At 39.5% G+C, this 27,340-nt stretch overlaps 1 pseudogene; it reads left to right on the forward strand.

Moving 5' to 3' along the window:
• The first annotated feature begins 10,986 nt into the window (after nucleotides 1–10,986).
• Nucleotides 10,987–11,842, forward strand: LOC117011962 (60S ribosomal protein L6-like; annotated as a pseudogene).
• The last annotated feature ends 15,498 nt before the right edge of the window (nucleotides 11,843–27,340 follow it).

The raw sequence follows: 27,340 nt of genomic DNA on the forward strand, positions 1-27,340 counted from the left end.
AACTAAAACTTCAAAATTTTCATTCTGTATCTTGGAATTCCAAGCATAGACATTACTTCTGACATTAAACAAGAGCATTATTTATATATATACAATATTATGAACATTCATATGCCTTAGCAGTAAACTGGAATCAAGTTAAACAGCTTTCAGGAGCTCCTACACTTGGCAATTGCTTATAATCAGATAATCATTGACTGTTAGAATTAGAACGGACCTCAGCAGTCTCCAATCCAAATCTCTCATATTGGAGCTGAGAACAGGCCCAGCAAATAGGTGTCTCCCACAGTGACCGTCCAGCTCCTTATTCAGAACCCACGGCTCCTGCCACCTGATGCCATTCTGACCACCAGTTCTTGACTTTTCCATTCAGTCTTCAAAACTCTTCAGTCTCAGAAAAATTTTAATCACCCAACCGAAAACATAAATTAATGAAAAAAGAAATTTTACCAATAATCTCGACAAATTCTAAATTTTGCCTTCAAGCTCCTTTTCAAATTTTTTTATAAAGCCTTGATGGCCTTTAGACAGACAATGGTTTGTTGACTTAATGATTCACAGCCTCAACAAAAGCTTAACAGAAAATTCGGTTACCAATATATATATTATATAAAAAGCACATCTGCTTCGGCCACTCTAATTGCTCCTGGGCACAAACATCAATGTTCAGAATTCTCTCCACAGAAGTATTTTCAGCCCTTGAAGTGTAGAGGGCTGGTGGCGTCCCAGCACTTGCGGTGCAGCACCGCCACCTACTGGTCCTTTTGAAGGACTCTTTCTCGCTGCGGAAACCACAGCCCTCGGTCTTTCTGGGTTGGCGATCCTGAAATTACTTCTACCTTATTACAGGAAATCGTTTGATTCACAGATTACAATCCATCTAGCGAATAGGAACCATCTATCATAAAGCCAACTGATGTCAGAAATCGGTGAGCAGGAATCTCAGTCTTCATATCTTTCACTTTAAATAATTATCTCAATTATTTAAATTACACTTTCTTTTCCAGCCGCTACCGAAGTAAAAGGAGGCAAAAACTGAAATTGACAGCAGCAATCTGAAGTGCACCACTTCACAGAAATTCTCAATGAGACAGGAAAGAGAACACAAAAATGAAATGGGAATATATATTACACTTATGTATTTACCAAAGTTATTATCTTGAGCCACAAAGAGGCACTTGATTATCCCTAAATGTAATTAGGAAAGAGAGAAAATCAGATTTTTTTTTTTCCAGGTTGACTTGGCTATTAAGGGCATGCTGACATTGAACTTGAGCACTTGCTCTTGTGCTGTGTGTTTACTTAGGCTCATGTTCTTTTGATGTGAAGCAAAATAACTTAAGAAGTTGAATCCCCTCGCCCTTAAGGGCTGATTGCTGAGGGATGCAGCCTGAAGGAGCCTTCATTGGATGGTGATAGCAAGTCCACAGCTAAGATTCTTTGCTTTACACACTTTATCTTCTGGGTAGTGTATGCATTCTATTCTAAATAAAAGAAGTTCCGGGTGGGCCGGTGGCTCAGGCGGTTGGAGCTCTGTGCTGCTAACTCCGAAGGCTGTCCGTTGGATTCCCAAATGGGCCAGTCGGCTCTCAACCACAAGGTTGCCAGTTGGACTCCCTTAAGGGATGGTGGGCTGCACCCCCTGCAACTAGCAACGGCAACTGGACCTGGAGCTGAAGCTGAGCTGCACCCTCCACAACTAAGACTGAAAGGACAACAACTTGATTTGGAAAAAAGTCTTGGAAGTACACACTGTTCCCCAATAAAGTCCTGTTCTCCTTCCCCAATAAAAAAATAAATAAATGATAAATAAATAAATAAATAAAAGAAGTCCCCCATTCTCTAAGGGGTAATTTCCACAGGAGAAAAACCATAAAGGAAACTTGTAACAGTCTTTACTTTGTTAATGTAAGAGTGAATGTGTTCATTTCAGACAGAAAAACAATAGCACTGCCTGAGTTTGTACCTTAATAGAACTGCCTGAGTTAGTACCTTAAGGGGAACTCATTAATGAAAGAAATCCAGCAAATCGTGTCTAGGTTTAAAAACCAAAACCGTGGGTGCAAACAACACTGCCATCAGCCTTGTTCAGAATGAGATTCCCAATCTGCTGGACCTTATTCCTCTAGAAAGTGGCTGGACAAAAAGCATTACCTGAATTGTAAATTTCGTCAGTCAGCCAAAAAAGCTGGAAAAAAATCTTGTCAGCGCCGGTTTCTAACGTAAGTACGAACGACCAATTCTAGGAAACATTTCTGTAGTTAAACAGGAGCTAAAGAGAACCCAAACAGAGGTGGAAAATGGCTACCGGAACATGAGGGCCAAAGAAGGAGGGGTTTTGGTCGTTTATCATTGTTTATCTCCCACTTTTCTCATTCACAAAATTACTAGGTAACTCTGACCTGTTGGGAATTAACTAGTGTGACAGCTGCCCATAGTCAGGAAGACCATTGCTTTTGTTTGGGCCTCAAATTGAGGCATTTGCTTCAGTTTTCTTCAGTAGAAAAGGGGAAGGACATGTAGTATCTCAAAGTAATTTTGAAAATAATAGCCTCTTTCTGAAATTTTTCCAACCTAATTTTTGGAAAAAGAACTACCATAAGAGCAGGGGAACTCCCTTTGATTGAAGAAATCACCAATTTCTGAATAAAACTTAGAAAGCCTCCATGTATTTCTTCTCAAACATGTCCAAATATGATCATCCTTGGGGATCATCATTTTTATCTCATTATCCTTCTTTCTTCAATAATGACAATTTGTAAGAATATATATTTTGCTTTCAAGTGGAACTCCATATGACTATTTTCATTCTGATTTTTAAAATGCTTTGTGAGCATTTTATTTTCCCTTAGTTTTTCCTAGTGCCATAATGAAATATCAGATATCCTTTTGTGGGTCAGCCTTGCTAGAAGTGAATCTGTTGAAAGACCAGAAGAGAATGCAGAGAAAGGGAGACCACTGTGCACATGGCCCAAAGCACATCCCACTTTTTATTCAAAGGCTTTGGCCTGTGTGCTCTTGCTGTCAGGTCTTACCATCTGTGTGCTTATTATCACTGGGAAGGAAAAGCAAACCCAGTGTCAAGCAGTTGAGTCTTTAGATGTTAGAAGATGGGTCTGGGGTCTCTTTTATACAACAAGCCAGTGATCTTGGTTGCTAAGGATACCTTTTCACAACAAATATGTAAAGGGACCTTGACAAAAGGTTGGGGATGCTGATTAGAATTTTACAATGAGGTTGCTTCTTTCATATTTTTTCTCTTACAGCTGAAAAACGGTATAATGCTTTTAGATGGCATAACAAACCTTGATTGTTAAAAAATTATTCCGGGAATCTAAAAAATCAATCTTAATAAAAATCAAGTTTTGGAGCCTAACTCACAAAACTGGAATTACTACAGCTAGTGCTAGAATTTTTACAATGTGTACACTGTTACAAGTGATGTAGAAACTGAAACTGAATTAACCAGATTGTCCGAAAAGCAAAAATTCACTAACCATCTGCTAACTTCAGCTTAATTTCCTGATACCTATCATGGCCCAAGAAGTAATTCCACACAAAATGAAAAGGAAAGGAGGAGGAGAAAAAATCATTATGATGCTAATTCTCTTTATTTATATTATTGGCCTAATGATGCTAATTCTCTTTATTTATTTTTATTGGACTATAAATTAAGAAATTAATCCCTAAAAAGCTTAAAATGTCAAAACAAAAGAGTAATAAGATACAACTGTTCCAGAGCATGCTACTGCTATGAAAACATCATGTGAAAGATAATGAGCATAAGAAAAATAAATGAGAAATCAAGTAACTCATGAATTTTATGTGTTAAATAGAAGATTCATCAAGAAACATACTCAACAACATGTCGTGGGTACAAAATAGACAGAGCAATTCTTGAAGAGATTTAAAGGAGGGTCCTTTAGACATCATGTTATCTGGTTCCCTTTTCTTTCCTGCAGTTTTACGGTACAATTGACATATGAGGTCTAACAACTAAGTTTGCGAACTCATCCTAGAAAAAGTGCTACATTCCTCATTGCTGAATATCACTACTGTCACCTTCGAATTACTCCCCTTGGGAAGCTATGCACTGACACCGGCGCCTAGTCCACCCTTCAAAGCAATCTTGGAACTTTTTCTGGAAACCATCAGAGCTGTCGTTAAACTGCAATTACTTTTGCAGCAACCTAATATTATCCTTGATGTCCTGAATGTCATCAAAATGTCTTCCTTTCAATATTTCCTTCATCTTTGGGTAAAAAAAGAAGTCATTGGGGACCAGATCAGGTGAGTAGGGAGCGTGTTCCTATACAGTTATTCGTTTACTGGCTAAAACTCCCTCACAGACAGTGCCGTGTGAGCTGGTGCATTGTCGTGATGCAAGAGGCATGAATTGTTGGCGAAAAGTTCATGTCATCTACCTTTTTGATGCAGCCTTTTCAGCACTTCCAAATAGTAAACTTGGTTAACTGTTTGTCCAGTTGGTACAAATTCATAATAATAATCCCTCTGATATGAAAAAAGGTTAGCAACATTGGGTTTTTATTTATTTGTTTTTGCGCCTACTGGTTCTTATACATTGTGCCCTGCTCTGAGCCCTTCACCCACTCCAAACTCTTGGTCCCACCTCTCTAGCTGCTCCACCCATCTTTTCTCTGCTTCACTATATGGCAAAACTGCACACCCATCCAACCCCACCCAATCTGGGTTCTCTCCAGTGGCCTCATTGTCTGCACCTGGCTGTCAGGATCCCTCACTTCCTAGTTCCAACTCCCAGCCTCCCCTCGTGATGTGGGAAATTTTTGTGTAAATGCCCAGATCGTGTCTCGTGAGACAGAAGAATGGAAACATGGACCAAGGAGAGGCGAGGAGTTTTTCTAAAAAAAGAGGATAGTTTATTTAAGCAAAGGGTCAGAGCTCCCGAGCAGGAGGGGGTCCCAAATGAGGTGCCCCAGCAACATCGTTTTGACTCTTGATTTGGACTGACAGAACTTTTTTGGTTGTGGAGAATTGGCTGACTTCCATTGTGCACGTTGATGCTTTGTTTCAGGGTCGTACTGGTACACCCATGTTTCATCACCAGTGATAACATGGCCCAAAACATCATGTTGCCTATCCAAAAAGGTCTTGGCAAACTTCGGCTCTCCTTTGCTTTTCTTCATCGGTGACATCCTTCAGAACCATTTTTGCACACACGTTTCTCATACCAAGATTTTCAGTTTCTCTGTCAATGTTTACTTGGTCTGCTATGCTTCTCACAATCAGCTGATGATTTTGACGCAAAATTTGATGAATTTTTGCAATGTTTTTGTCAGTGCTGCTCATTACTGGCCACCCTGACCTCTCTTCATCAGTGAAACGTTCTCTCCCCGCAGAGAAACATTTAATCCATTTATACACTCCATTTTCTTCATGGTATTATCCCTATAAACTTGGACTAATAGGTCCCTGGTTTCACTTCCAAGTTTAACAAGAATTTTAATGCTTGTTCATTGCTCTAATTCAAGCTCAGACATTCTTGTAATGACACACAACAATAATGAATGCCACTCAGCAAGATACCACCACACATCGACACTAACACAGCTGTGAGACATTGATATACTAAGGTTATGAAACCTTACCAGCTGTTTGTACAACGCTACTAATATAAGCGCACAATGGCAAGTTTGCAAACTTAATTGTCACATCTTCGTAGATCACTATATAAGTTTAAGGTGTACAGCATAATAGTTTGACTTACATATATTGTGAAATTATCACAGTAAATTTAGTTAACGTACATTATTTACATAGGTACAAAAAAAAGAAAAATATAAAAAATGTTTGTTCCGGGACCAGCCCAGTGTCTCAGGCGGTTAGAGCTCCATGCTCATAACTCCAAAGGCTGCCGGTTTGATTCCCACATGGGCCAGTGGGCTCTCAACCACAAGGTTGCCAGTTCAACTCCTCGAGTCCTGCAAGGGATGGTGGGCAGCGCCCCCTGCAACTAAGATTGAACACAGCACCTTGAGCTGAGCTGCCACTGAGCTCCCAGATGGCTCAGTTGGTTGGAGCGCGTCCTCTCAACCACAAGGTTGCCGGTTCGACTCCCGCAAGGGATGGTGGGCTGTGCCCCCTGCAACTAGCAACGACAACTGGACCTGGAGCTGAGCTGCACCCTTCACAACTAAGACTGAAAGGACAACAATTTGACTTGGAAAAAAAAAAAGTCCTGGAAGTACACATTGTTCCCCAATAAAGTCCTGTTCCCCTTCCCCAATAAAATAAAATAAAATAATAAAAAATAAGAAGTTTTGTTCCTTGTGATGAGAACTCTTAGGATCTATTTTCTTAACAACTTTCAAATATACCATACAGCAGTTTTGTACATTACATCCTAGCTCCTATTTACCTTACAGCTACAAGTTTGTACCTTTTCACCACTTTCATTCAATTCCACCCCCCACCCTAACCCTCTACCTCTGGGAACTGCAAATCTGCTGATCCCCTCGTTGAAAATAATACCCTCTTTCTGAAAATTTTTTCTAAGTTGCTACTTTCAGCCAAACACAAAATGTTTTCTCTTTAACAAACCATCCTGATAAGCTCTCTGGGCAAATACAGGAAGCATGGCATTTAGTTCAATCTCTCTATAAATGGGAAAATGCTCTAAGTTATGAAAATGAAGGTGTTCTCACTTAACCCAAGATCAATAGGCCTGCCTCATTCTTGCTAACACTGAATTCATTACTCACTATCAAACCTCACTTTGAAAAATTGTATTCATTACATTAATAAGAAAATGAATCACAAAAAGTTAATCTAATGCATAATTTATGGTATTACAAATAAATTGAACACTCCCCATACCTCAGGTATGCAAATCTCAAATATAAAAATCAGAAAATCTTTTTTCTTTTAACTCAAGTTCATATTTGAAGTAATAATCATGGGAATTCTGCATGGCTTATGATCTAAAGTACTTCCCCAAAAGAATACTGAAATTACTTTTCCTATTAAAAATTCTGTAGTAATTTCTCTTCCTTCTTCCTGTCATCATTAAAAAAAAAAAATTTTAATTTTTATAAAATAACTCAGAAACCTAATTTTCCAAAGATCCTAAAGAGATTAGAAACCTATTCAACTTTGAATGAGGACACCTAATGAAAAGCTATTCATCTGTGCAATTAGTAGAGCAGCCACAGTCTGACTGTGCCATTGGCTCTGGCTGTCAGTCCCACCCTGAACACAAGGCACCGAGCTCCTTATCTTAATCTTGATCCTCCTCACTTCACTGTGGGGTCCTTTCCAAATATCCTTACTCCATCTGTTCAATACTGCCCTTTCCCTTTCCCAGAGGATAACATTTAAAGTCTGGTATGAAATTCCTCAAGTTCTAAATACAAATGTGCTTATGGAATAGACAGAAAAGTTGGTGTGGGTAACCAGTGAGAAGAAATGCTATCACATAGCATCAGACAGGGTGCTATGATAGGGAGAATTCTAAGATGTCCCCCAAGATTCCTGTCCCCTGTGATATGCACTCTGTACAATCCCTTCCCCTTAAGTGTGGGTGTGACTTGAGACCCTGGTGGGATAGTTATTCTCGTGATTATATTACATCACATGGAGAAGGGATTTTTGTATATGTAATTAAGGTCCCTAATCAGTTGACTTTGAGTTCATCAAAAGGGAAATGTCCTGGGTGGGCCTGACCTAATTAGATGAGCTCATAAAATCACTGGGTGGTCCTGAAGGAAGAGATTCAGAGGATGAGAGAGATTCTCCTGCTGGCCTCACAGGGGCACACTGCCATGCTAGAGAGAGGATCACATACCAGGAAAGGAGGGCAACGTCTAGGGTATGAGAAGGGTCCCCACTTGGCCAACAGCAAGAAAGTGAGAACCTCTTCCTATAACTGAAAGGAACTAAATTTTGCCAACAACAAGTGAGCATAGATGATCCCAATCTCCAGTCGACATTGAAACCCTAGCCAAAACTGATTTCAGCCTTGTGAGACCTTAAGCACAGCACCCAGTAAAAACCGGACCCAGTGATCATAGAAAATACGTGTATTGGTCTCTGTCCCTGGTTCCTGGCAGACAGCTCCTAAACCCCTTTGTGATTTCCTAAGTGATAAGAGCACTAGGAGCATATTTTGTACTAATATTTGGTTTTTGACCTCAGTTCCTTAAGACTGTTTTGTCCCTTTTAAACAACCTGTTTTTATCTGAGTGGGCTTTTGCAGTATTTCTCCCCTAGTCACGTTGAAAGGGCAAAATTGCTGTGAACCAATGGTCATGATGTGGTGCTGTGTCTCTGTTAGGTAGAGTACACAGGTCTTGGAACCAAAGAATGGAAGCAGTTCCTGTATCTGCAATTTTAGGCTCTCCTTCTCCATAGGTTCTGGTTCCCTGAGAGGGTGCACTTCTATTAAGGGACTAAGCAAGAGTTTCACTGAATATAAAGCTATGACTGCCATTTAGGCATTCTTGTGCTAAGGGATTAGAAAATAGAGTGGAGACACTACTGGTGTGAGTAATTGACCTAGATACTGTGAGGAAACAAAATTACTACTACATAATGGGTGCAGGGAAGAATATGTCTGGAACTTAGGGATTCATTGGGTTACCATTTTCATAACACTAACCATGCCTGGCAAGAGCACAGAAATTTTTTTCCAGTCAAGATAGTGGAATAGGTAAATGCTGTGCTCACCTCCTCTCAGGACCACATAATTACAACTAAACCACTGGACAACAATTATTGAGGATAGCCTGAAGTCTAGCTGAACTAAAGCCCTACAACTATGGAAATACAGAAGAAGAGCCATCTCGAGACTGGTAGGAGGGAAAGATGCGTGGAACAACCTGGTCCCACACATGCATATGACCATTAAAAATTGGAAGGAATATCTCGGCTGCAGAGGTCCACCCCTGAGGAGCAAGGGGTCCCAGCCCAGGGTTTCAGTGCCAGGGATAGAAGTCCCCATAATTTCTGGCTGTGAAAATCAGCAGAGATTGTTGCTGAGTGAGAGAGGGTGGCTGCACTCCCAGCCATTCCTCTTAAAGGGACCATGCAAAGACTCACTCATGGACTCACTGGTTCTGAGCTCCAGTGCTGGAGCAGCAGTTCAAAAGGCACCAGGGACATAAAGGGAAGAACTGAGTTGTCTGGCTTGAGGTTGAGGGCTGGAGGAGCAGCTTTCTCCTGGATTGAGGAGCTGATGGAAGACATTATTTCTCTGTACAGTCCTATCCCTTCCCAGCATGCAGACACAGACAGGTGCTATATCTGAGTATCCATGAAACTGGCTATCACCTTTTGCCTGCCCCACCCTACTGATTCCCTGAGACCACGCTCCACTCGACTTTCAGGCACACCCACGCAGCTTCCAATGGCTTTTCTGTATAAAAAGCCTGCCTTGGCTCATGCTGTGAACATTTCTAAAATCTCTCAAAGGTTCACAAAACCCAAACAAGCAGCATCTGGCTTCAGTGAGTCCCATACCTCTGGCTGAACATCCCTAAGGTTGGCACTAGTGACAGCTGACCTTGATTCATGGCTTGGCCTCTCAAAGCACTTCCAAGCACAGTGCCAGTGGCAGCCATCTCTGGATTGCTTTGTGGCTTATGCCAGGTGGCCCTGGGCAGGGTACAAACTGAAACTGATCTTAGCCTGCAGAGGATCCCCTCCCAGGAGGCCCCAGGATGTCCAGGCCCAGTGGCCAGCTTCAGACTGGGCTGGAGCATCACCTGGCCACTTCCAAGGACAACACATCCAAAAGAAAGACTGAGCAGGCACAAGCCCCACTAGAGCAAACCCTGCTCTGTAGGGACAGCCCCTGCAAAACAGTTCTTCCACTGTGGTCACAGCCAGTACTCACAACAAATCAGCCTGAGACTCAATCCCTCCCATTGATATTCCAACAGTAATCAAGTCTCAGCTACGATGGGAGGGAACACACAACTCACACAAGGGACACACTGGGCTCTGGTGACCAGAGAGACTGCACCACTGGGTTCCACAAGACACCTACTACATAAGGCCACTCTACTAAGACCTAGAGATACAGCAGCTGTGCATAGAAACAAAGGAGGCAGCCAAAATGGGGAGACAAAGAAACATTTGCCAAATAAAAGAGCAGAACAAAGCTCCAGAAAAAGAACAAAACAAAATGGAGACAAGCAATCTATCAGACACAGAGTTCCAAACACTGGTGACAAGGATGTTCAATGATCTCAGGAAGAACTTCAACAAAGAGGTAGGAAACATAAAAATAGAGATAGAAAACACAAAAAAAGAACAAGTCAGAAATAAAGACTACAATAACTGAAATGAAGAATACATTAAAGGGAATCAATAGTAGGTTAGATGAAGTAAGGATAGAATTAGCAATTTAGAAGATAAGTTAGCAGAAAACACCCAAACAGAACAGCAAAAAGAAAAAAGAATACAAAAAATGAGGACAGTTTAAGGGGTCTCTGGAAAAATATCAAGCGTACCAACAGTCACATTGTAAGGGCACCAGGAGAAAAGAGAGAGCAAGGGATTGAAAAACCAATCTGAAGAAATAATGACAGAAAACTTCCCTAATGGTGGAGGAAATGGATATTCAAGCCCAGGATACACAGAGTCCCAAACAAGATGAACCCAAACAGGCTCACACCAAGACACATCATAATTAAAATGCCAAAGGTTAAAGACAAAGAGAGAATCTTAAAAGCAGCAAGAGAAAAGCAGTTAGTTACCTACAAGGGAGCCCCCATAAGACTGTCAGCTGATTTCTCAACAGAAACTTTGCAGGCCAGAAGAGATTGGCAGGAAATACTCAAAGTGATAAAAAGCAAGAAACTACAATCAAGATTACTCTACCCAGCCAATCTAAAATTTAGAGTTAAGGACAGATAAAGAACTCCTCAGATAAGAAAAGGCTAAAAAAAAGTTCCTCCCCACTAAACCAGTATTATAAGAAATGTTAGCTTTTTCCCAACTTGCAAGATGGCGAGTGAAAAACCTGAGAAACTGGACACTAAGGAGAAGAAACCTGAAGCCAAGAAGGCTGATGCTGGTGGCAAGGTTAAGAAGGCTAATCTCAAGACCAAAACGCCTAAAAAGGGGAAGCCCCACTGTAGCTGACACCCTGTCCTGATCAGAGGAATCGGCAGATGTTCCCGATCAGCTATGTATTCCCAAAAGGCCATGTACAAGAGGAAGTAGTCAGCAGCTAAATCCAGGTTTGAAAAGAAAAAGAAGGAGAAGGTTCTTGCTACTGTCACAAAACCAGTCGGTGGTGACAAGAATGGTGGCACCCGAGTGGTTAAACTTCGCAAAATGCCTAGATACTATCCTACTGAAGACGTGCCTAGAAAGCTGTTGAGCCATGGCAAGAAAGCACGTGAGAAAACTTCAGGCCAGCATCACTCCCAGGACCATTGTGATCATCCTCACTGGGCGACATAGAGGCAAGAGGGTGGTTTTCCTGAAGCAGCTGAGCAGTGGCTTGCTACTTGTGACTGGACCTCTGTCCCTCAATGGAGTTCCTCTGTGTAGAACACACCAGAAATTGGTCATCGTCACCTCCACCAAAAATGATATCAGTGGTGTGAAGATTCCCAAACATCTCACTGATGCTTACTTCAAGAAGAATAAGCTGTGTAAGCCCAGTCACCAGGAGGGGAAGATCTTCAACACAGAGAAAGAGAAATACAAGATTACAGAACAGTGCAAAATTTATCAGAAAGCCGTGGACTCGCAAATTCTGCCAAAAATCAAAGCAGTTCCTCAGCTCCAGGGCTACCTCCACTCTGTGTTTGCTCTCACAAATGGGGTTTATCCTCACAAACTGGTGTTCTAAATAATTACGAAGAACCTAATTAAATGCCTGAACTGTTAAAAAAGAAAAAAGAAATGTTAGAGGGAATTCATTAAGACAAATTATATATATATATATATATGTGTGTGTGTGTATATATATATATGTATGTATGTATATATGTATATATGTATGGCAATAACTACATAACTATCAACAGTTACTTTAAATGGCAATGGATTAAATGCTCCAATCAAAAGATAGGGTGGCTGAATAGATAAGGAAATAAGACCCTTATATGTGCTGTCTATAATAACCTTACTTCAGATCAAAAGACACACACAGGCTGAGATAAAGGGAAGGGGAAAAGATATTTCATGAAAATTGAAACAAACTTAAACTTGAAGCAATACTTATACCAGACAAAATGGACTTTAAAACAAAAGCTATAACAAGAGACAAAGAAGGACCCAGTAATCCCATTTCTGGGTAATTATCTGAAGAAATCCAAAATGCTACTTGGAGGGGATGTGTACATCCATATGTTAATTACAGCATTGTTTACAATGGCCAAGATGTGGAGGCATCCTTGGTGTCCATTGGTGGATGAATGAATAAAGAGTAGGTGGTATATATATACAATGGAATATTGCTCAGCCATCTGAGGTGGCATGGATGAACCTGAAGGGTATTGTTCTGAGTAAAGTGTATCAGACAGCAAAAGACAGGTGCAATGTGATTTCGCTGATATGTGGAATCCAAAGAACAAAATAAGCAAATGAACAAAATAGAAACAAACTCATAAATACAGAGAATACTTTGATGGTTGCCAGGAGGGAGGAGGGTTGTGATTGGGTGAAAAAGGAAAAGGGATTAAGAAGTACGAAGAGATTGTTACAAAGTAGTTATGGGGATGTAGGGTATAGCATAAGGAATATGAAGTTCAGACAATTAAGTTCATGATCTCATCCTAGAAAAAGTGCTATATACCTCATTGCTAAATATCACTATGGTCACCTTCAAAGTATTCCCCTTGGGAAGCTATGCACCGATGCCAGCGCCTAGTCCACCCTTCAAAGCAATTTTGGAATTCTTTTTCTGGGATGGCCATCAAAGCTGTCATCATATTACTGTTGATGTCCTGAACGTCATCAAAATGTCTTCCTTTCAATATTTCCTTCATCTTTGGGTAAAGAAAGAAGTCATTGGGGGCCAGATCAGGTGTATAAGGAGGGTGTTCCAATACAGTTATTTGTTTACTGGCTAAAAACTCCCTCACAGACAGTGCTGTGTGAGCTGGTACATTGCCATGATGCAAGAGCCATGAATTGTTGGCGAAAAGTTCAGGTTGCCTAACTTTTTCACGCAGCTGTTTCAGCACTTCCAAATAATAAACTTGGTTAACTGTCTGGTTGGTACAAATTCATAATGAATAATCCCTCTGATATAAAAAATGTTTAGCAATATCATTGCAACAAGTTCACGAACTTCATTGTCAGACCTCATATACTCAATTATATTATAATAACTATGTATGGTGTAAGATGGTACTAGATGTATTGGGGTTATAGATGGGAGGGGGTTGGGGTGTGGGTGAAAAAGGGGGAAGGGATTAAAAAGTACAAATTGATAGTTACAAAATAATCATGGGGATATAAAGCATAGGGAATATAGTCAATAATATGGTAATAACTATGTATAGGGCCAGTTGGGTACTAGACTAGCCAGGGGGATCACTTCTTAAATTACATAGATGTCTAACCACTATGTTGTACACCTGAAATTAACATAAAATAATATTGAATGTCAACTGTAATTTAAAATTTTAAAAAGGGGGGGGAAAGGTGAAGGGGAATAAGAGGTTCAAATTTCCAGGTATAAACAAAATAAGTCATGGGGATGTAATGGACAGCATGGAGAATATAGTCAATAATATTGTGATAGCATTGTACAATGTCAGATAGTTGCTGGACTTATGGTGATCACTTCTTTAGGTATATAAATGGTGAATAATTATGATGTACACCTGAAACTAATATAATATTGTATGTTAGCTATATTTTTTTAAATCTTTAAAAAAAAAAAAAGAGCACAGGAATTAAGGGCTCAGACCCCTCCAGTAAATGGTCTGGGTTTTCCAACCTAGATCAGCAGAAAGATGGGCCAAGGATGGTAAGAGTCTAGAATGAGTGGCTGATGAGGGAGACGGTGAATATCAGTTAGTTTGGAGACCAACTGCAGCAGAGAAACCTGTATCATGAGCTTTCAACCACCAGGTTGTAAGTCTATTTTTAGAAATTTTGCCTGGCCAATCTAGAAGAATTGGTGACGTGATGCCATGAACCTAGGGCAGGGCATGAATGGATCAGAGTGGTGCAAGTGGTGAAAGGTAGCGATGCCCTTGATACAGTGCCCACGTCTTCCCTCTCTTAATAATTCAGTGCATCCAGTCCCACTTCCAACTGCTAGTACCCACTTTGCCCCAACACAAGGCAGAAGTGCCCCAGAAAAAATGCCCCTGGGAGCAAGCCTTAACCCGTGACTGACAGGATATTGTGTAGATAACTATACCCCAGTCTCCTTGCCCTTCACGTGAGATAACTCTGAGCTTCATGTTCTAGATTGTTTCCCAGTTCCCTGGGTAAGAGTAAACACATTCACTGACTTATTTTCTTCCCTTTCTTACGTTCCCATCTCCTACCAGTACTTCCTGAAATTATTTCCCATATCAACCACTGACACTCAAATTCTCATCCCAGTTCCTCTTCGGGGGAAATCCGAAAGGCGACACTTGAGCAGATTTACCACAAAGCTAATGAAGCATCAGCTTCAGAGCCCCTTACTTATATGGGCCCCTTTGGGGCCCTGGGAAGGGCCCTAGAAATGTATTCACACATCATGTTTTTGTAAAATTCATCCTGAAAGCATAATTTTGTTTCTATTTTTTTAATGAATGCTCCAAATTTGTATAAGCCTCATAGACTTGGATCCACTCCTGATTATCTGATAATCCATATATACTATTCACTTGTTTATTTACTATTGTCTTTCTGCACTAGAATATAAACTCTGAGTAGGCAGGACTTTCAGCCAATTTGTTCACTACTGAATCCCCATTACCTTTATCAGGGCTGAGCACATAGCAGATGCTAATTTCTGTTGAATAAACAAATAAGTAAGCCCCAAATGAACCAAACCCTGTCCTGCTTCTATCTCTCCGCATCTGCTCTTTCCTCTGATTAGAATCCGTTCTGCTTCTCTCTCAGTGACTACTCACTCAACACCTATCTCAAATATCCAAGAATGTCATGGGTGGAAGTACAGACGTAAATTTAGGGAAGGAAATATAACTACCCCAAGCATGTATTTCCTTTTCTAGGCATTATTTCTCCTATATGCCTATTTTAACTTTTCATTTAAAAATTTTCAAGCACACAGAATATAGAAATAGCACTATAAATAGTTATATACTTACCATATAAATACAATCATTAACCTTTTGCCATATCACATCACCAATATATATTTTTATTTAACTATATATAGATTTTAGTAGCATAAAACAACAATTTATTATGTCTCATGATTTTGTGGATCGGCTGGGTATGTCTTCTGCTTGTCTCACCTGGGCTGTCTCCTGTGGCTGCAGTCATGTAGAAGGTCAATTGGGCTGGAAGACTCAAGATGGACTTGCTCAAGTTGCAGTGGTTGGTGCTGGCTGTTGGCTGGATGTCTCAGTTTTCCTCCTCAACAGTCTCAGGAAGGATTCAGTAGGCGCAAGGTGAAAGCTGCAAGACCTCTTAAGGTCTAGGTTAATGTACCACTTCTGCCACGTTCTTTTTGAAATCAGTTTTACTGAGGTATAATTTACATACTATAAAATTCAATTATTTTAGTGTACAATTCAATGATTTTTAGTAAAATTACAAAACTGTACAACTATCACCATAATCCAGTTTTAAAATTTTTTCACCCCCAAAAGACCCCCCATGATATTTGTAGTAAATCTGCATTTCTACCTTCAGCCCCATATCAACTGAAATTTACTTACTGTCTCTATAGATTTGCCTTTTCTGGACATTTCATATCAATGGAATACATACAATATGTGGTCTTATGCATCTGGCTTCTTTTACTTAGCATATTTTTTTTAATTAATGTGTATTGGGGTGACAATGGTTAGTAAAGTTACATAGGTTTCAGGTGTACAATTCTGTAATACATCATCTATATATCTATCATATTGTGTGTTCACCACCTAGAACTCATAATGTTTTTGATGTTCATCCATGTTGTAACATATATCAGTAGTTTGTTACTTTTTATGGCTAAGTAATATTCCATGGATAGATCATATTTTGCTTATCCATCCACCATGTGGTGGACATTTTGATTGTTTCCAGTTTGGAGCCATTGTAAAAAATGCTGCTATGAACATTCATATACAAGTCCTTGTGTGGACATATATTTTCTCTTGGGTAGATACCTAGCAATAGAATTGCTGAATCATATAGTAAATTTACATTTAACTTGTTAACTGTTTTCCAAAATGGCTGGACTATTTTACATGCCCATTGGGAATGACTATTGATCTAGTTTCTGAAACTCCTCCCATCTGTTTTAATCTAGAACAGACTTCACCTCCTCAGTTATTTTCATGAAATTTAGTTTTTTAAGACACCTAGCAGATTGTATTATACAATCTCCCACATTCTAAATTTGACATTGATGTTGTTTAACTTGTTTCTCTATATTTACAGGAACTGGAAGTGAGGCCTAAAGATTTAATTACATCCAGGTTAACATTTTGGAAAGTGGTAACATGTGCATCACATTGCGTATATCAGGAGGGACATAATGTGTGATTGTCTTACTATTAATAATTTTAAGATTAATCACTGTGTTGGCATGGTGAAAGTCAGATCTATCCTTTTTTTAAAGGCACTTTTGCCCTTGGCAGCTAGCAAGTAATCATGGGATAATTCTATGCATAAAAATTACAAAGTAGGAGGGTGTGTTTTAGATAACTTACAAAATATGAAAACACAAGGTGATAAATTTTTAATTATAATATTTTGAAGAACAATATGGAATGTTGTTAGCATCTTAGCATCTGGAATGAATTAAGCAGTGCAAGTAAGCACTTATTTGGCCATTAGTTTTCTGGTAACCAAAACAATAAAGCAAAAACACTTAGTAAGAGATCTCACTTCCAAATAGAAAAGGGCACATAAATTCTCCCATAAAGGTGAGCTGGCTCCCACAGGGATTTCTCACAGGGATTCCTATATAAATACATTGAATAATACAGTGGGTCATTATTTTAATGAGTATGAAAGACCAGACATTGTTATACCTTGACTGAAGAACCAGCCTTCTGTACCTGAAAAGAAAGTCCATCAAACATCCAATTTTATGAAACAGACCCTAAACTGTGAGAAAAACAAGTCACACCTGTCATTCTTTCAAGTTTAATTAAAGCAGCCCTAGAAATTTGCAAAATGACAGATTAGCCTAACAGTATTGTTTTATTACTTATAAAGATATTTCTAAGGGAACTATGAACACACACACACACACTCAAGAACATTATTTTCTAATCACCTAATATAATATAGTCAAATAACTTAGAGACCCTAGGAGAACAAATAAACATAATTCCTACAAATCTTTTTTCACATTCCTTCTTTCTCTGTCTCTCTTATCAGACGTCACAAAAAAACTTCTGACAAGAGCTGAATTGCAATCAATTCATAGTGACAAATGGCTAAAATGCCAGTCTTCTGTGTTGTTGAGGGGAAGGACATATGCTTTGATCTCAGACATGCAGATGGCACAGTTGAAAGTGTTGGGAAAATTTAGGAACTTGATTTATATCCTTGCCAGAGACAGAGCATCTACCAGAACCACATGACTTTTCCTCAGAAAACAGCTTTGGATCTATTCATAAACTAAAAAAAAAAAGTGTTTTGTTGATAAATTTGTACCATAAAAGATGAAAGAAGTTGCTTTGTCTTTTAAAATGTTTATAGTATAATCTTTGGAGTCCAGAAAACTGTTTTAATTCCAACTTTAATATCTACTAATTAAGTAGCCATGGGCAAGTTACTAATGTCTCAAAGCTCTGCTTCCACTTCAGGGATACCTTCTCTTAGGTTGTTTTGAATAAGGAAAATAATGTAAATAAAGTGCTCAGCACAGTGTAAGCACTGTGCTTACACTGGCGGCTAATGCTGCTACTGAATGTGCTCAAGGTTCAGCCCCCCTCCATCCTCCAGAACCCCTTTCTCCAGAGCCTTCTCTCCAGCTCCCCCTCACTCCAGGCCCCCCTTTTCTGCAGAACCCTCCTCCCTCCAGCCCCCCTCTCTCTAGTTTCTTTGGGCAGGCTGACTGACAGAACATGCACAGTGGGAAGGAACACAGAAGGAAAAACCGTGGCTCTTTGTTGATTAATAAGCTGAACAAGCTCTTAACATAAATTCTGTTAAAAGTGGGACTAGAGAAAGGCCTGAGGGTAGAGTAGCGCTTCCAACTGCTTTACCTACCTACAAATCCAAGAGTAGATATTGCCTCACAAGAAAAGATGAATCCAAAATGCATTCATTCCCTAAAGCCAGAGCAAACAACAAAACAGCCTACAAGAGTCCATTGTTTTCCTTTGGCCTAGGCCCTGCTCCTAAAGGACCTCTGCCTTAGCCTGTGGCTGGGGCAGAAACTCCTACAGTAGGCAGCAAGGGTAAAAGCATGAATTTAGGCACGATAATCCCACCCATTAGTAAAACCTGCCTCAGTGAATATCAGAGGCTCACAATCAGACTAGTCACACTTCTTCCCAGAAGAAAGAGGGAGAGACTACTTGTCTCTCATCTGTGAGCTGCAGTGGAATTCCAGGTAGTGGGAAAAGGACTTTATCCAGATAGTCCCTCTGCCCATTGAAGGATTTCTGATTGTTTCAAAGTCCCTGGGATTTCAGTATATCTGTGTCCTTGTGGGTGTATCAAAATGATTTAGAAGCTGAATGTGTTAAATCTTTGGGGTGGAAATAATTCTATTTTTCTCTTCAAGGTTGAAACATGTCTTATAAATACAAAAATTGTGGCCAAGTTCTCTGTCGCTCAAGGAGAGCACCAGTGGCATTTGGAGAGGGATGATATTTGGTTGTGCTGGGATCCCATATTTAACAGAACATTTAACATCCCAGGTCCAAAGACACAATTTTCTTTATTACTGTCATTATCAGATTTATTTATTAAATATTAGTTAAAAAGAAAATCAAAAGCAACCATATCTTATACCATTTTGAAATTAAATTTCAGCAGAATGGAATTATTTGTATCTTTTCCAATTCCTACATTAGTACTCTGATCTCCCCAGGACTCAATTTCCTTACCTGCAGAGTAGGGGTGATTGATTATATTGACACTATGGAATTGTTATGAGGCTTAAATGAAATTGTGTTTGTGGAATACTGGTGAGTGATAGCAACTAAACAGATATTTTTCCTAGGTAATTTTAACATATTAGAGGTAAAACACAGGGTAGGAGGACATAAAACCTCAGATAACTTCCAAAATCTATGTAATCAATTCCAAACATTAACGTGTATACTAATCATCTGGGAATCTTGTTAAAATGCAATTCTGATTCTGCAGGTTAGAGTAGGGGAAGGGGCCCTGAGATTCTGCATCTTACAAGCTTCCAAGAAGAGGCTTTAGAATCTGACGGATCTGGATTTGCATCTGATTCAATCAATAATTATGTAATATTATCTTTGAGACTCAGTTTCCATACCTATAAAATGGTCATAATGATACACACCTTATATAATCAGTATAATAATTATATTGTACAGCATATAGAAAGCAATTACCATACTGTAGGCATGTAGTGTAAGTTCCGATTTCCTACCCAAAAGAAAAGAGTTTTGAAAAGATTTATCAAACTAACAAAATTTCATTTCAGTGATATAGATTTACCTTTCTGTGAAAGAAGTTGTGGTATACTGTATAGTCTGTTCAAAATACTTGCTGCCCCTCTCTGTAGGAGGATTATGTCTCCCCACCTCAGTGATGTTAGACTTGGGCACATAACTTATGTGAGCCAAGGATACGTGAATAGAAGTAAATTACTCCATTTGCAAGCTGAAGCTTCAAGAGTCAACACAAGGCTCCACCATCATTTTTTCCCTTCCTCACTGTTGCAGAAATGGACTGCTCCCTCAACCTCAATCCTAGACTGAAGATGTGCTATAATAAAGAATTTGTCTGGGTTTTGTCCAGGGTTTCTGGTACAGGTTTTCTGATACCCTTGGAATATCCTGGATGACTGGAGTATCTTTGTTATGCTAATGATGTGACTGTGGTGGTCTCCTAGTAAGCTTCAGGATGGGATCTAGTTACCTAGATTAACTATGTGATTAGAGGGTTGGAACTTTGGGGAGTCCAACCTTTCGGAAATGGAGGGAGCCCAAGCTCTCAGAAATTGAGTTGAATCATGTGGCCATTGATTTCATCAGTCATGACCACACAACGAAATTCCAATAAAAATTCAAGACAATGAAGCTCAGTGGAGCTTCCTGGTTGGTGAACACAGTGAAGTACCAGGAGAGGACAAGAACTGACTCCACAAGGAGAAGGCAGGAAAGTCTGTACCCCCTCCCAGACCTTGTCTTATGTGTACCCTTTATAGTAGAACTGTAATCATAAATGTATAGTGTTTCCCTGAAAATAAGACCTAGCCAATCGGCCCTAATGCGTCTTTTAAAGCAAAAATTAATATAAGACCCAGTTTTATTTTATTACAATATAAAAGTGGGTCATATAATATAATATACAAGGTCTTATATTAATTTTTGCTCCAAAAGACACATTAGAACTGACTGTCGGGCTAGGTCTTATTTTCAGAGAAACAGGGTAGCACTTTCATGAGTTCTGTGAGTCATTCTAACAAATTATCATACCTGAGAGTTGTGGAAACCCCTGAATTTATAGCTAGTTGATCAGAAGTGTGGGTGGTCTTGGGACCCCAGAAGTGTGTCCAGTGTCTGAAACAATGACTGTCTTATGGAGAACTGATCCACTAACTTGTGGAGTATGACCCTAACTGTTGGTGGTAACCATCAGAAATGTATGACAATATACCCAGTTGTGGGTGAAACGCAAAAGAAGGCAACATAGAACTGAACCTCACCCAACGTATAATGTGAGGAAGAATGCTTCAGACCACAACAGAGCACTGCCCAATTAGCCCCACAAGTGAAACACCTAAAGAGCGGTCTCAACAGGCACCAGAGCCTGCTGGAGCGAATACCACTCAGTGGGGTAAGCCCCCTGCACAGCAGCCTATAAGCTGTGGAAGTGGCAAAACCCCACAGCCAATCAGCCTGAGGATCAATCTCACTCACTGATGTGCCAATAGCAACCAAGGCTCAACTATAACAGGAGGGCACACAGAACCCACACGAGGAACATTCCTGGAGCACCAAGTACAGGTGACCAGGGAGACTGTGCCATTGGGCCCCATAGGACATCTACTACATAAGGACACCCGGCCAAGACTGGGGTTTATAGCAGATCTAGAAATAGAGAGGCAGCCAAAATGAGGAAACAAAGAAATACATCCTAAATGAAAGAACAGGAGAAAAATACAGACAAAGAACTAAATTAAATGGAGGCCAGCAACCTACCAAACACAGTTCAAAACAATGGTTATAAGGATGCTTGAGAAAATTAGTGAGAACTTCAACAAAGAGATAACAAGCATTAAAAAGGTCATAGAAACCATTAAAAAAAAAAACACTCAGAAGTGAAAAATACAATAACTGAAATGAAGAATGAAGGAATTGTCAGCAAACTACACATTTATTTATACACTTTTATGAAGTATCTATTCAAGTATTTTACCCATTTTTAAATTGGATGTTCTTTTTATTATTGATATGTAGGAGATCTTTGTATATTCCAGCTATAGATCCTTTATCAAATACATGATAAATAGCTTCCCAGACAAGAAAAAGCTAGAGTCAATAATCACCAAACCAGTATTATAAGGAATCTTAGAGGGACTTTTTAAAGATGAAATTTTAAAAAGATAAAAATTATGAATAATAAAATGACAATAGCTATGTATCTATCAACAATTACTTTCAATGTAAATGGATTAAATGCTCCACTCAAAAGACGTAGGAGGTAATGAATGGATAAGAAAACAAGACCCCTACATATGCTGGCTACAATAGACTCGCTTTAGATTAAAAGGCACACACAGACAGAAAGTAAAAGAATGGAAAAAGATATTTCATGAAAATGAAAATAAAAAAAAAAACGACAACAGAAAAAGCTGGGGAAGCAATAATTATATCAGACAAAACAACTTTAAAACAAAGGCCCGTTCTCAGGAATTTTTTTTTGCTTTCCCATTCCCGAATCCTGAGAAAAGTTGGTTGGGAAATTGGGAAAATCGGCTCCTTGAGCCCAGGTGGTTGGTAGTATCGGCCGTCACTTTGTGGAAACGATTCATCCTGGAAAACAGAAAACAGTTTATATCTCGGGATTTGGGAATGGGAAAGCAAAAAAATTCCTGAGAACAAACTGGAATTCCCTCCTGGAAACGCTTCAGGGCATATGTTCTGTGCTTAATAACTGATAGTTAGTACATCAAGTAATCTAGGCTGTTTCCAGACCGTCTAAATTATGTTACTATATAAAATGAAATTTTCTGCCAAAATCACTTTGGGTTGAAAATTTCTCATGACAAGGGAAAGATACTTACTTTTTCTTAACATTTGTATAATCATTATCTTACTATTTGAATTAAGGATGGTCAGATGCACTTTTAAAAAGCAACAGTAGTCTGTCTCTGTCTGGCCTTCAAGCTCCCTGGCCCTCGAGCTCTCGCCCCCTTTCTCCACCCTCCCCCCCCACCTCGGCTAGGCCCATTCTCTTCCCTGAGAGTGTATTACTAATAAACCCTGCTTGCATATTTAAAAAATGAAATTAAATAAAAATTAAAAGCAACAATATTGAGGCGCAGAATGCATTTAAAAAGGAAAGTGATCACTTTTAATTTGATCTAAAATATCTACCTCAAACTGAAATAAGTAAAGAATAGCTGATTATTAAGGCTGATTTTTTTTTTTCAAAAATCTAGCCCTTTAAATCTTTATATAAATATACGGTGTTATTAGCTCATAACAATAAATTCAGTTGGCCAGATGGTTTCCATTTGGCTCAGATAAGTACTTCCAGAGAAACGACCCCTAGGAAAGCATCTCTCTACACCAGTCTTCTTTTGGTTGAAGCTTGGAGTGCTCCAGTGCCCAAGTTTCCTAAAATTATTAAGCAAGCTAATGAGGGTTTAGGAGATCATCACATTTGTTCCAGAGATCTGAGGGTTCTAAATGCACAGCAGTAAGAGCATGTGCATGTTAAAGCAGTCCAAATTGGGCTAACCAGAAATATGGCCTTGGAGAAATCACATATTCTTGATGTTGACGATGGTCGTTTTGGCCATCCCCACCACCATCAACACTTTTCCAGGTGAGTGAATAAGGAAAAATCTAACTTTGGCCCTGGGATTTTGTTTAGCTTGGTTTGGTGTTGTAAAATAGTTCCTTTGTAAACACATCTTATTAAAGCCCAAGAGGGACTTTAGAGGTCAGGCTCTTTGCCTTTGTTTCCCCACCTCTCAAATCACAAAGGGGAGGTTGAGACATTAGGAAATGAATTCTCAATCGCCCTCATAACCAGAAAGAAAACTCATCATTTGCCCAGGGAGCTTGAAGAGAAATGATTCCACAGTTACTGTGTCACTATTACCACCAGGATCAGAGGCCTCCCCTGGACGGTTGGCCACCACTTGTGAAAATGGAGAAGGGAAAGGACTCAATAAGAAGTCAGCCAGAAGCAGATGGTTATGTGACCAGTGAAATGGGATTAGGTGAGGGTGAAAATCTAGTAGAAGAGCTGGGTCATTCACAAAGAGAACGTTAAGGCAAAAACCTAAGGAGGGATTACTTTAAGGGACAAGTGACTTGAGATAGCTATCCAAGAATATGTCAAAGGAATTTCAGAAGTGGTACAGAATTCCCTCTTAAATGGGTATTCAAATAAAAAGATTACAAGGAAATATTCTTGGGGAAATTTGGGCTCGCATGAGCTGAGGCAACTGATGTTACTAGACAGTTTTTTGCTGAAGAGTGTCATCAAAAGCCATCCTATGGTGGGGGGCAAATGCAAGTGTTCAAGGCATTTTCTATTGAGTCTCGAAATGGAAACTATCCCTTTGTGTAAGTTGAAACATAGCAAGAAACAGCATTCCGTGTGTTTTTTTTGGGGGGGTTCTGGGCTTATATTCAGAGTTTGATTATCAAAATATATCTGGGGAAGGGAGTTGTCTTTTGTGAAGTGGGTAAGAGCTATCACAATCTATCATAGCCATCAGGGGGGTGGGTGGTATGAAATGAGGCTGCAGACATAGGCTGAAGGCAGGGCATGCCCAACCCAAAGGGCCATGTAATGAATTTTCATTTTACTCTGCGTGTAATGGAACCCATCAGAAAACTTTTAAACGTTAAGAACTCATTGGTTATTTATTAGTATAAGCCTGTCCTGCAGCTACATAACTCCCTTCCATTCATTCAATAAATGTTTAATGAGAATCCAATATACATCAGTCACTGAAAAATAAACTGTTGAACAAGACAGACCACATCATATCCACTCCCCGCCTGGATGATATCTTGGGACAATTTTGTTCAATACAGTTCTTCTGGTGGGTAAGTAGAGGCAGACTAGATTTTAGCCCATTCACCCACCTCTGCTAGGCACCCATGTACAGTGCACAATCTGTACTAATGTTCATGGTGGCCCTGGAAAAGTGAATTGACTTCAAGGGGTTTATGTTTCAATGGGAGCAGATGGACAATAACCAAGCAAACACAAGATAACTATAGAGGATGATGTGAGCAAGAAAAACTTTAGAGAGAAAGACTTCTATAGATAAGATGGTCAGGATAATTTCTCTGAGGAGATGACAATGAAGGTGAGACATGAAGTATAAGAAAGGCCAACTGTGAAATAAGCCACTGTAAGAGCATGGCAGTAAAGGAGAATAATATACGCAATGGCCTTGAATCAGAAATGAGTCTGGCATATGTGAAGAGCAGAAAGTAGGTCGGTGTGGCTGGAGCGCCGTGAGGGAGTAGAAGAGCAGGATGTAATGAGGTTGGGAGTGGTAAGGTCCCCACCTATAGGACTCTGTGGGCTTTGATAAGCCTTTACTATAGTCAACAATAACATATTTACACTTAAATTGTTTTATTACTGATTCATGCAGGTCTTCAGTTATCTACTCAATAAATATTTATTGACTATCTACTGTGTGCCAGGCACTGCGGTAGGTGCCAGAAAAAAAAAAAAAAAAAAAAAAAATATATATATATATATATATATATATATATATATATACACATATACATACATATATATGGAATTTCTCTTTTTCCCCCAGTTTTATTGAAAGATACTTGACATATAACATAAAATTAAAATTTTGTTGAGGGTAAATTTCATATTAAGTGTTCTTTCAATGATTAAAAGACTGAACAAGTTGAGACCGAGGGGCCTGTGGGACATGGATTTAGGTATGCCCAGGAAGCAGTGATTTATGTGGAATGACAATGCACAAAGTGACTTCACATATATTAGCATAAAATAGTCATTGAATCCCAGCTGGAAATGATACTCCCTGGGGAAAGTAAGAGAACTGTGGACAGCGCCCTCAAGTATGTTAAACTTTAAGACTGGATGAAGTTCTGTAACATCAGTGGTAACAGCTTGACCTCTGAAGATGGATGACCCTGGCTGTGAATCTGTTACTCGGAGAGTTATTAAACCTCTCTCAGTTTTGGGTTCCTCATATATAATGGGGATTAAAAATACCTACCCCATAAAGTTGTTTCAGGATTAAATGAGAAAACGTGTGTGAATTATTATGGTGCCTGGCACTTAGTAGAGACTCAATAAATTTCAAACGTGTGCACACACAGGCCTGAAGATGGAACCGAGAAGGAATTTCTAAAGAGCAAAGAGCAGAGTCTGGGAGAATGGTGTCACCAAAGCCAGTTGAGGCGAAAGTTAAAAGATGAAGGTAGTCAGTGGTGTTAAATGCCACAGAGAGGTATCTGTGGGGTTGTTCTTTTTTTAAGCTAAATTCTACATTTTGACATCTAGCCCAGTAATTAACATTTGACCCTCTGGCCTTCACTGATGAGATATCATTAGAGATATCAGATCACTCCTCTAAGACATGTAATTACTAAAGAAAATTATCTCAGTGTCCTCAGGAGAGAAAATCACAACATGAGGATCTGGTTGCTCTAACATCATTAAATTCAAGTACGTAAAAGGGGTCCAAAGAGCATCCATTGCATCTGGCAGCAGTAACTTTAGAGGAGTAGTTTCAGTAGCATGGTTGAGTTGGAAGCCTTATTATTACCATTTGAGGAATTATGAGATGTGGGAATGGAGAAACAGAACATACCGCTCTGTTAGAGGCTCAGACCGGATGAGGAGATCCAAAACAGTAACTGAAGTGGAGAATGAGATCAAGTTTGCATCTCTGTTTAAAGATGTGAATCACTTCACATGATTATATGTTCAGAAGAAAAATCGAAAATACAGAAAAGGATGATAGTTGATGTTCAAGGCAGGAGTCAAGAACTCGTAGGATTCGGAATATGACTGGATGGGGCAAACCTTTTGTTATAAAATGAGACGGAAATATGAATGAGTCTAAATATCATCAACTTTTAAGGATGGGAGTAGAGAGTTTAAATTTCTCATGCTGTACTGTACTATACTGCTCTGAGAAGTTTGATCAGTGATTGAGAGGCAAGGAGTTCAAGGGTAGGATTATAGGATTGCCTTATAGAATTATAAAAGTGGGTGATTGGTTTAATATCAGCCTATAACACATTTTAAATAATACAGTTTTTAATCCACAAATTTCTTCAGTAGCGTAAATAAAATGACCCTAAATATAAAGAAACAGAAGCTCTTCCAAGCATTTTTTTTTTTAAGAGGGGAGAACTGCTTTGTTTGTTTGTTTAACTGGGGAACAGTGTGTTTCTCCAGGGCCCATCAGTTCCAAGTCGTTGTCCTTTAATCTAGTTGTGGAGGGCGCAGCTCAGCTCCAAGTCCAGTCGCCCTTTTCAATCTTTAGTTGAAGAGAACGCAGCCCACCATCTCAGGCAGGAATTGAACCGGCAACCTCGCGAGAGCTGGCACTCTAACCAACTGAGCAAGTAATTTTTGGATCTAGCTCTTTGGAGGGTAAAATTTTAGTCTGAAGCTTCGCTGAAAAAAAAAATGGGTTAAACCCAGGGAGTAGGTATGTGCAATTAGAAATTGGAGTCATGTGTCTCCTTCTTCAAGGGTTCAAGGATTAGCACAATAACAGAAAAACTCCCTCTGGCTTCTGCTCTATTATCATTTTATTGTATTTGTTTCCCGACAGCCTTTGTTGCAGACACCCTCTCTG

The sequence above is a fragment of the Rhinolophus ferrumequinum genome, chromosome 19, assembly GCF_004115265.2.
Source record: "Rhinolophus ferrumequinum isolate MPI-CBG mRhiFer1 chromosome 19, mRhiFer1_v1.p, whole genome shotgun sequence".
NCBI lineage: Eukaryota > Metazoa > Chordata > Mammalia > Chiroptera > Rhinolophidae > Rhinolophus > Rhinolophus ferrumequinum.